This window comes from Gopherus flavomarginatus, chromosome 20, assembly GCF_025201925.1.
Source record: "Gopherus flavomarginatus isolate rGopFla2 chromosome 20, rGopFla2.mat.asm, whole genome shotgun sequence".
Lineage (NCBI taxonomy): Eukaryota > Metazoa > Chordata > Testudines > Testudinidae > Gopherus > Gopherus flavomarginatus.
The window spans coordinates 15,486,650-15,498,082 of NC_066636.1; the positions used below are offsets into that span (position 1 = coordinate 15,486,650).

The 11,433-nt window shown below is 48.0% G+C and overlaps 1 long non-coding RNA gene across 1 annotated transcript; it reads left to right on the top strand.

Annotated features, from left to right (window-relative positions):
* Positions 1-8,984: 8,984 nt before the first annotated feature.
* LOC127037880 (uncharacterized) lies at positions 8,985-10,958 on the top strand. Its single transcript, XR_007770504.1, has 2 exons — positions 8,985-9,038; positions 10,749-10,958. It is a non-coding gene; the product is annotated as an uncharacterized LOC127037880 (long non-coding RNA).
* The last annotated feature ends 475 nt before the right edge of the window (positions 10,959-11,433 follow it).

An 11,433-nucleotide genomic window follows, 5' to 3' on the forward strand; every position in this document is an offset into this window, starting at 1 on the left:
GGGGTGGATTTTCCACACCCATGAACCAGGCATGCTGGACTCGGGGAAGCCAGGATGCCATGGCCCCACCACTTTTAACTTTTTATCTCCCATAAGGCAGAGGTGTTGACTTTCTGATTTTTCAAGGGGTGCTCAACCCCCGCTCTGCCCGAGGCTCCACCCCTGCTCTGCCCCACCCCACCTCTTCCCACCATGATCCGTCCTGCCCCCAACCACGCCCCACTCTCACTCTGCCTCTTCCTGCCCCTGCTCCTCCCCCTCCCCCCAGTGCCTCCTGCCTGCCACTGAACAGCTGATCCTTGGTGGGTGGGAGGCACTAGGGGTGTGGAGGAGGAGCTGATCGTCAGGGCCTGCCGGTCAGTGCTGAGCACTCACCATTTTATTTCTGTGGGAGCTCCAGTCCCAGAGCACCCATGGAGTCGGCACCTATGCATAAGAGCAAGGATGGGGAGGAGGGGCACAGAGGAGCAAGCAGGAGGCGAGGTTCTGTGGGGAAGAGGCAGCACTGCAGCAGGGCCTTGGGGACAGGGGCCACGGGAAAAGGGGCAATGTGAGGGCAGGGGTGAGGGGAAAGGGGTGGTGTGAGGGCGGGAATGAGGGGGAAGAGTGGTGCCAGCAGAGAACAGGCTGCGGGCACGGTGTTCTCTATTCCCGGCAGGTGCGGGGCCTGCCTAGTTCCCAGCAGGGGAGAGAATCTGGGGCCCCATGCCTGCTGGGGACAGAGAACTCTGGGGCTGCGGGCACCAGTGTTCTCTGTCCTCCCAGCTTTTCTCCGGCTTCTCTCTTGATTCATATATTATGTAATATTAAATATGGTTTTTGTATTATTTAATGTAGAAATACAAAATAAGCCTTGAAAAATTGTTGGTGCCAGCCATGCTCTTCTGAGAACATGAATGTGCTACTGGTCACAAAAAGGTTGGGGACCACTGGGTTATGTTGTAAACCTCTAACCATATATACACATACACACATACACACACACACACACACAAAAAACACAATCATTATCTACTAATATGTCTCTAAAGGTTGAATCTGGGTCAGTTAGTTTGCTAGTTGTGTAATTCTTTCTGGTTCTGTCACAACGCTTATTTTTTAAACTTTTATAAAGAAATCTTTAACTTTATACAAAACACACACACACACACAGCGGCCAACTTAAAAGAAAAAAAAACAGCTTATGTAAACAGTGAATAGAAAGCCTGTTTCTCCCGCACTTCCTAACTTTTAAAATGCTGTTAAAGTTTTAACAATTGCGTAAAGGAAAAACTGGTTGTAAAGTCAACTTGTGGAACTCCTTACCTGAGGAGGTTGTGAAGGCTAGGACTATAACAGCGTTTAAAAGAGAACTGGATAAATTCATGGTGGTTAAGTCCATAAATGGCTATTAGCCAGGATGGGTAAGGAATGGTGTTCCTAGCCTCTGTTTGTCAGAAGATGGAGATGGATGGCAGGAGAGAGATCATTTGATCATTGCCTGTTAGGTTCACTCCCTCTGCGGCACCTGGCGTTGGCCACTGTCGGTAGACAGATACTGGGCTAGATGGACCTTTGGTCTGACCCGGTATGGCTGTTCTTATGTTATGTTAAAGAAGGCTTTAGATTGATACAAAACATGAAAAAAACTAGCTTATGTAAAAGAGTTAAGAAAGCTATTTTTTCTAACATTTTTTTAAATCTAAACTAAGGAAAGTTTTAGCAAACATTAATCTAAGGGAACATGCATGTAGATTTCTTTATTTACAGCATTTAGTTTTGTACCAGGAGTTAAGTTACCTCTAAAATTGGTAGAAAGCCACTTATTGAAAGTTAAGTCAAGCCCCCTTATTCCATTCACTTCAAGTTTTACTGGAAATTAGCACCTATTGACTTTAGTTGTAAGGAGACCTTTTAATTGAAGGTCTGTAATACCGGTTTCTAGGATATTCTTGTAAAGTGGGAATGTAATATCCCCATAATTTATAATAAAAGTTTAAAAAGACAGAAGTTGAGTAACTACATGATAGGAATAAAGCAATACGGGAACTAAATATGACATTAAGAAAGCAGAATTTTGCAACATACTTCTAAATGTATGAAGATAAAAGACTGAATCAAGTTTCTCTCCTGACTTCTTTTTTTACACTTTGGTCTTGCCTTACTTAAAACTACTGTTAGTAAAAAAAAAAAAAAAAAAAAAAAAAAGTGTGTGTTATACGTTGACATTAATGCAGGGTTTTGAAATGCATATATGCAGGGGTTAAAAATACGTGCCTTTACTTACAGCAGATGCTATAAAACAGGGATCGGCAACCTTTGGTATGCGGCTTGCCAGGGTAAGCCCTCTAGCGGGCCAGGCTGGTTTGTTTACCTGCTGTGTCTGCAGGTTCACCGACTGCGGCTCCCACTGGCTGCAGTTCGCCATCCCAGGTAATGGGGGCTGCAGGACGCAGCACGGGCCGAGGGATGAGCTGGCCGCAGCTTCTCGCAGCCCCCATTGGCCTGGAATGGTGGAGCGCAGCCAGTGGGAGCTGCAATCGGCTGAACCTCCAGACATGGCAGGTAAACAGACCGACCTGGCCCACCAGGGTTCTTATCCTGGCGTGCCTCATGCTGAAGGTTGCTGATCCCGGCTATAAAAGCTGTGTGCTATTTTTTTTGCAGTGATAAGAAAAAGTCATCTCTCCCAGACTTTTTTTCTTAATTCTTTTGCTAACATGAATAAACAACACTGATCATTTTTGACTTAGATATAAATACTTGTTTTATAGTGAAATGTTATTTAAAACATGTTTATATATGTGTTTCAACAAAAATTAGCATGCAGTAAGGAGAGGGTTGTGCTTTTCTAAAAAATTTTGCAATGAAAGAAATTTTTTAATCTCAGGATTAAAATTAAATAATGTAAGCCTAAAAGGGATGCCAAGTTTATTTAGTATCCATAATCATCGTATCCTTGACACAACTTAAACAAAGATTTTAGTCTAAAGTGCACCGTAAAAAAATCCCCATAAAAATACTCCACAGGCATACACATTTTGAAGAAATAGCAATTTACAATTTAAAATATATTCGGTATGGTGTTTATATCAAAATAATAATTAAGAGTTGTTTTACAATAAAAGTTTAAAAATTTAATGAAGGAGAGAAATTATGGAGCAACACAGCCACTCCTGCTCCCCGACCTTTTCCTAGAAGAAAACTGTCTGAAGAAGGTAGATAACAGTTGACCCCTTCACCCTTGGCCTTTGAAGATATGCCTTTTTAAAAATAATTTTTAGGGCTCCCTCCTTTTTATTTATTTATTTTTACAGGATTAGTACTATAAATAGACTGAGAAAACTAGACATAGTGTTCAAAAGAAATATTGCTGATGTACTTTTATGTAAGACTTTTGCCTCCATGGGGAGCAACAAAATCGTAAAAAAAAAAAAAAAAAAAATACTATTTTGTGTGTGCCACCATGTTTTTATGCATGGGGGGTGTTTAGCAAAAAATAGTAACTTTGGATTTTCAATAGGACGATTCCTTTTTCCTTGAAATATCACAAGCTACACTAGAAGGGTTAACAGATTTTGGTAAGATCATGTTTAAGGTTTTACAGAATTATGGTTTTATTTTTGGAAGAAAAATGTTTTTAAAGTTTCTTTTTTAGAATTATTTTTTAATTTAGACCAAGACAGAGGTCAAATTCAACAGATGATAGTTTTTCCTGACAATACAGATGACAATATGGATTGTTGTTTTTTTAATATGAGTTTGCAGCTATCTACCTCTTCTCGCTGAGGTCCTGCCCTCACTCCGCCCCCTCCCTTGAGGCCCCCCCACCTGCCACTCACACCTCTCCATCCCCCTCCCTGAGGCCTCTCTGCTCCATCCTCGGAGGAGGGGGCTGAGTGGGAGCAGGGCCTGGGGCGGAGTGGGGGTGGGCAGGGCCTCATGGGGAGGAGTGTGAGCGGGTGCAGGCCTCAGAACAGAGAAGGGGGTGGGGCCACACTCCAGGCACTGGTGGCTCCCCCCCACACTTCTAGGATGCTCAAGGCGAGCCTCCCCAAATGCAGGAGTCACGTGCCACCCATGATTGCCATTACAAACAGCAGTTGATATAAAGGTTGTGTTGGTTTCTGTAGTGAAAAGAGAAAGTATCTTTCCCCCCCCCCCGCCCCTCCTCTTTTTTACAGTTTGGTCTTGCCTTACTTAAAACGATTGTTAGTATTAAAAAAAGAACATGAGGTATGCCATGCAAGAATTTGCTTCCCTGAAGCAGTTACATTTGTTTTACCTCCGTAAAGGGCATCTCCTCAATCTTTTAGATCTCTCCCACTGTTTTTCTCATAGCCCTCTTTACCTTTTTAGATTTCATGTTTAGTCAGAGCTGTTTACCCTTTATCACTTTCTCCAATTTTACAAACATTGCCTCTATTTCTGTTATCTTTTGATTTAAGGCCTCCTTCTCTTCTGGCAAATCTTGTGTTTGAAACAGAGAAAAATAATCTAGTTTATTTATTGAATGCCTAAGAACCTGAACAGCTCTTTACAATCAGCAACTACTGCATCAAAACCATTTCTCCCTGGAAAGCTGACAGATGGCCAGGTGTTTGTAACAAAGGCTCAGGGTTGTTCGGAATTGGGGGTGTTGGCCTTTTTGTGTCGTAGTTGCCATTTACCCCTGAACGGAAACTGCAGCTGCTTCAGAGGATCTTGTAGAAGCTAACTTTGCCCTTTTTAAAGCTGCTTCCTTTGAGTCTTTATGTAAAGAGAAGGCTCTGGATGTGCTGGGTTGTTCATAATCAGAGGTATTGGCCCTTTTGTGTCATGTTTGCGGCTTACCCCCAGCTGGAGCAGTGCCAGGGTTTCTGGCGCCCTAGTCAGAATTCGGGGGGCGGCATTTTGTGCGCTCCCCATGGGGCGCGCGGGAGCTTCTGGTTCCACTCCCATCGCACTGCCGAAGAAGGACCCTCCGCCGAAATGTCGTAGGCGACAGCGGCAGCCATTGAGCTGTTCAATTGCCTGCCTCTGTTTTCCGTGGTACATTGGCAGAAGGTCATTCTTCGGCAGCTCGACAGGAGCGGAACCGGAATTTCCCGTGCGCCCCTGGGGAGTGCACAAAATGCCACCCCCCGAATCCTGGCACCCTAGGTGACCGCCTAGGGTTGCCTAATGGAAGCGCCGGCCCTGATCCCCACTCCTGGAAACTGCAACTGCTTCAGGGAAGCTTGTAGAAGTCATCTTTGCCCTTTTTAAAGCCAGTTCCTCTGATATTTCTTCTTATAGAACAACACTTGATAAGTCTGCCAATACACAAAATGCATTGTTTTGAAAATAAAAGCCTGTCAAAAATAGAGACACCTTTAACAAATTCCGGCATGGCCTAACCCATGCAGCCAGGTGATGAGCGTGCCAATTCGCCCAAGAATCCAACTTCTCTGCTGCAGCAATAGGTGTTACTCACAGTGGAAAAAGTCCTCACAGTGTAGGGGGGCTTCTCATTGTTTCTAAGTCCAGTTGATCTCTCCCAAAGTAGTTTGGAAAACGCATTTCAAGGCAAAATAAGCAACACCCCAGGCAGGGGGAGACAGACAGGGGGTCGCCCGCGCTCCCGTCGGGCAGGGGGAGACAGGCAGCAGTGCCAGTGGCTCCATGGAGCTGGGCCTATGTTCAGAAGGGGCCCCGGCCTGCTCCACTTGCACTGCACCCTGAGATCCCACTGGCTCCCCCGACCCACCAGCTGCTTCTTTCGGCCTGCCCGCTGGCCAACTGAGAGTTCCTCTCTGCCCCCTGCCGGACCCCAGTGCACCTCCAGCTCTAGGCAGTCTCTGCTTCCCACCACCTGTGGGGCCCCGCGTCTCCCCAGAGCTGAGCCGCCTGGGACTGGTGCAGAAACCTGGCCAGTCTCAGGCAAGTGGGTCCTGAGGGAGCCCAGCTGGGGCAGGCCCTGGCCTGGCTGATTGCACCACTTCTGAGAGGCTGGAGTGATTCCTGGACCTGGGACCAGCCCTAGCTGCGCTGCCGGCTCAGCCTGGCAGACACAGTTGCCTCCTACCCGGACTGGTGAGTGCAGCCGGGAGGCAGGCCATGGGGCAGTGGGTCTCCTGCGGGTCTGGGGAGGTGCTGGGCTGTGATGGGGTGGGGAAGATGGTGTCGGGGAACTAGGGAGTGGGGGTTCTGTGAGGGTGCTGGGCATTTGTGGTGGGGTTGTGGGCAGGGGGGCGCTGGGCAGGCGTGGTGTTGTGCAGGGCACTGTGCATTTGTAGGGGAGTTGGAGGGGTGCTGGGCATAGTGGATCCAGGGGGCTCTGGCCATAGGGAGTCGCGGGGGTGTTGAGTGAGGGGGGCTGTGTAGTGCAACACGGGACTACCCCCGAGGGCAAGGGGGAGGCCGGCAGCATGGAGCCAGGCAGGCCACTGTGCATCTAGCAACTGCTGCTTTGTAAATAGTGCCCTCGCACTGGGCTGGGTGGAGCGAGGCCATCCCTGCTATGCCATGCCTCACCGTCCCTGGCTGGCCCCTCACTCTGGGGACTGACCTCCCCATGCTATGGTCCATTGCCTCCATGGGGGCCCACAAATATGTTTTGCCCTGGGCCCATAAAAGATTAATCCGACCCTGACAGTCAGGGAATCACCCGCTCTCCCCGCAGGCAGAGCTCTCCTCCTCTCATCACCCTCTGATTGTTTTAATCAGCCTTCCATCTCCCAGGGTTTGCCCAATCACCAGGCTCAGCATCCTGGGCGAGGTGAGTACACTGCCATCTTCCCCATCTCTTGTCTACCCACCAACAAGCCTGGCTCCCTTTCTCGTCTGACCTATTAACCTGCGTTCAGTTTGTTTCTCCATTCATAAAATAGAGACAACTGTCATCTGTCAATGAGAGAGGCCATTCAAACTCTGAATAACTAATAGCTTTGAGAAGGTGAATTGAATACTCCTGCTCACCTTCTCATTGTGCAGAAACAAGGGTTGTTTCTATTAGGGTTGCCAACTTTCTACTGGCACAAAACCAAACACCCTTGCCCCACCCCTCATCTGAGGCCTTGCCCCTGCTCACTCCATCCCCTCTCCCTCTGTTGCCCTCTCTCCCCCACTCTAACTCTCTCGCTCATTCTCACCAGACTGGCTCAATGCAGGGGGGGTGAGGGCTCTGTCTGGGGGTGTGGGCTCTGGGGTGGGGCCAGAAATGAGGTTCAGGGTGCAGGACAGGGCTCCAGGCTGAGGCAGTGGTTGGGATGCAGGAAGGGGTGAGGTCTCTCTCTGGGGGTGCAGGCTCTGGTGTGGGGCAGGGGATGAGGGATTAGGGGTGCAGGAGGGTGCTCTGGGCTGGGGCCAAGGGGTTTAGAGGGCAGGAGAGGGATCATCAGGGCTGAGGCAGGGGGTTGGGGCGTGGGAGGGGGTGAAGGGTGCAGGCTCCAGACAACGCTTACCTCAAGCAGCTCCCAGAAGCAGAGGTATGTCCCCCCATCTGACTCCTACACGGAGGCATTGCCAGGTGGCTCTATGTGCTGCCCCGTCCGCAGGCAGTTCCTAGCCAATGGGAGCTGTGGAGCCAGTGCTTGGAGTAGGGACAGCGTGTGGAGCCCCCTGGCTGCCCCTACACCTAGGAGACAGAGGCAGGACATGCTGCTGCTTCCGCGAACCGCAGGGAGCCTGCCTTAGCCCCGCTGTGCCATTGACTGGAATTTTAACAGCCTGATCAGTGGTGCTGACTAGAGCTGACAAGGTCCCTTTTTGACCGGGCGTTCCAGTCAAAAACTGGACACCTGGCAACCCTATGCAGCAGAAATTGGCTCAGCTCTTAAACCACTTGTTGCAAAAGGAAGTGAAGTGTGTGTGGTCTGGACTTTCCTGGAAGCCCCAGGTGACACCCCAACTTGTCCTCACATGCTGCTAGGAATATCCACCTGATGCCAGCTAGAGACTGACCTTGCTCTGGGGGTAGGGGCAAAATGCAGGTTGCAGGAAACAAACAAACCAAACACACTGTATGGGGAGATGGCAGCAAGCCAGTAAAGTGCCTGAAACCACTATGGCTTATTGCTAAAAGCAGCCAAGTCAGCAGGCTTAGTTTAACAAAGGAAGGAGGGGAGGGCATTTTGGGTGCCACAGAAAGGGCAACTTGACCCCTTGTCTTTCCTGATAAGAATTGTGTTGACATTACTGATACGTGCATTTTAGAAGAGCAGGATGTGCCCCAGGAATGTCTGTTGGGGCCTCAAGGCTGCAAACTCTGGAAAAGCCCGCACCTGGTTAATCAATAATCAGAAGGAACCTCTTGCTTGACCATTCAAACTGCTTACTTAACAAGTTTTCTTTAAGGGACACGTCATTCTATTACTAATGCATAAATAAGGGGAAAAAGCTTGAGGTAATTGGACTCTTCCAGACTCTCTCTCTGGATACATCTTGCAGTCCCCAGCGGCAGACAGGCTGCTGCTGTGCCACTCGAGAGCTACACTCAGCTTCAGTAATTATCGAGGGTTAGCAGTGTTTTACTAACCTGTAAATGCTTGAGACTAAGTAAAGTTTAGCTTTAAGTGAAAGCACTCTTGTGTTGTCCTGTTTGTGTGAGCCATCTATCGGTCGAATGGCTGTGTCTCCCCTGATATCACCTCGCACAGAGTAAAAGTTATGAAGAACTTTGGGTTGAAAGAATCCCAGGTAATAACAATATTTCAGCCAGCAACAATCACTCTGCCTGAGCTGTCAGTTTTGATGTTGATGGAGCCAAAGTTCAGGGCTGATTGGACCCTGCTTCTCTGAGTTATTAGCTCTGAGCGGCGCAGCCTGGGGGCTAAGGCAGGCTGTCTGCCTGTCCTGGCACCATGCTGCGCGCACCCCGGAAGCAGCCGGCAGATCCGGGTCCTAGGCTGGGGGGCCAGGAGGCTCCACAAGCCTCTCTTGCCTGCAGACACCACCACCCCAGCTCCCATTGGCCAGGAACCAGCTAATAGGAGTACAGAGCTGGTGCTCAGAGCAGTGGCAGTGCACGGAGCCCAGTGGCCCCCCCACCTAGGAGCCAGACCTGCTTCCAGGGCACAGCGCAGTGCCAGCCAGGACAGGTAGGTACTAGACTGCCTTAGCACTGCCAATCAGACTTTTAATAGCCCGGTCAGCAATGCTGACTGGAGCCGCCAGGGTCCCTTTTCTACCGGGCGTTCTGGTCAAACACCTGGTCACCCTAGTTTCAATTATGTTGCAAGAGGGAAATTTTTAAAAATGACACAAGGTTTCGAGTTTGTTTGTTTTAAACACACTGCATGATTAACTTACTACTATAAGATCTCACTGAGCCAAGAGCTTCATAGGATTGTAGAAAGGATGAGACATTTATATGGACAATGAGAACATGCAGAGTTACTGAAGGGTTAAAATCCATGTGCATTTTATATAACAACCTGGTATATGGATTGTGCCAGCTCTTTTCCAGACCCAAAGTCCAAAGTTTAGTCAAGGGACCAGAGGCCTACCAAATAGTGATTAGCTAAGAGAAGCGGAATAAACAAAAAATAGTCTTGCTTTGCTAAATAAGCTTAGTCAGCAAATTGCCAGATGTTGGTGCTGAGAACTAAATAATTGTGTCTTATTCAGAGTTACAAATTGAACAAAGAATCCGTGTTCCTATTGTGGTAGTTTCTTCTGTAGGGAGATGTTCTTCCCACATATCCAAACTTGAGTTTATGAAAGGTTGGCACATGTCAGAATAAGATATAGCCTCCTCCCACCTCTCTTTCCCAGGGACCAATGGCTGCCTTAAAACATAAAGAAGACAATCTTTATTGCCATATACTTTCACTGTTTCTTTGCTTCAACCTCTAGGACTGTACCTGTTGGACAATCAAAGGATTTGTTTCATTCCTGTGAACCCCAAATCAGAATTCAACATGTATATTTTATACTACTAACATTTTATCAAAGTATTAATTAAATGTTAACTTGCTAACTTGAGACCATGGGCAGAGACATTACGTAACCTGGTAACCATTGGCTAATGTGCTATCTTGTCTTGCTGCAAAACCTATCCGGGGGTGTGGAACTGACTACCTCATCACTTTCCCCCGCCCATGGAAAACCCATATATTCTATTGTAATCAATTGATTGACAGTGTCTCTGAGCCTGATGAGCAAGGTGACACTCCCCCAGCACTGTACATAATAAACTCCTATGCTTGACCTCTACTCAGTGTGAATTTATGTTCCTTCAGTTACATTTGTAAGGGAGAAAGAGAAAGAAAGAATGTTACCCTGTGGTAAGCTTTGCTGGGCAGGAAACAGGCACGGCTAGCTGGAATGGGTGGGGGAGTCAGTGGGCAGAGGAGACACATGGGGCGGTTACATGTCCTCCCCTTTACATGTCCCCCACTCCCCCCCAGTATGGGGAGACATGAGTTGTCTATGGATCAAAGTGGTTGTTAAATGTGTGAGTGCATTTGATGTTTAAACTTCATGAAAACTAATGGAATGTTACTTGCATTGGTTTCACTTATCCGTATCCCATTATAAAGTAGTAGCAAACATCTACTATTGTGTATAGCCCATCAAATGAGAAAGAAGCCTCGTGGAATGCAAATGAAGAACTCTTCTGTTAAAGTGCTAATTTCAAAGCAAGTGGTCATTGTGTGTGATGCTTGGAGGTCAAAGACTCACAATGCGCTCCTCACAAAGGAAAATCCCACATGGGTAGTAACACTGTCAGCTTGTTTTCTGTGAGAAACTATATGTATGGACTCCACAAAAGGTCCTTCATCTCTGGACTGTTTGGACTCTTACAGGGAAGTGTACCAGATGCAAAGCAGAGATCCGCAGATACAATCGGAGTACCCTGAATAGACTTTTGGGAAACTGGCAGATTCTTACATCCCTTCCACCATTTGGAATTACAAACTGTGACTCACCTGTGCATAGTTTTACCAGCTTTAACCTCTCAATAACTCTCATTTCCTTTTCTTAGCTAATAAACCTTTACTTAGTTTACTATAGAATTGGCTACCTGTGTTGTCTTGTCTTTGGTAAGAGCTAGAGTACCAGCTGATCTGAGGTAAGTGACTGGTTTCTTGGGAATGAGAGTAACCTGATGTGGTGTGATTTTTGGTTTGAGTGACCTTTTATCACAAAGCCTAGTTTGTCTGGGTGGCAAGATAGACTGTTGAGTCTGAGGGGACTGTCTGTGACTCCATGGTAAGATCAGGGCCGGCTCCAGGCACCAGCTAAGGAAGCAGGTGCTTCGGGAGGCCAATATCAAGGGGCAGCACTCCAGTTGCTACTAGGGTAGCACCTCCAGGTCTTCGGCGGCAAGTCCCTCAGTCCCTGTCAGAACGAAGGACCTGCTGCCGAAGAGTGGAGCGGTGCGATTGCACTGCCGCGCCTTTTCCCCCCTCTCCCCCCACCCGACTTGGGGCAGCAGAAAACCTGGAGCCAGCCCTGGGTAAGACTGATGGTAGAGTGATCCAGGCGCTC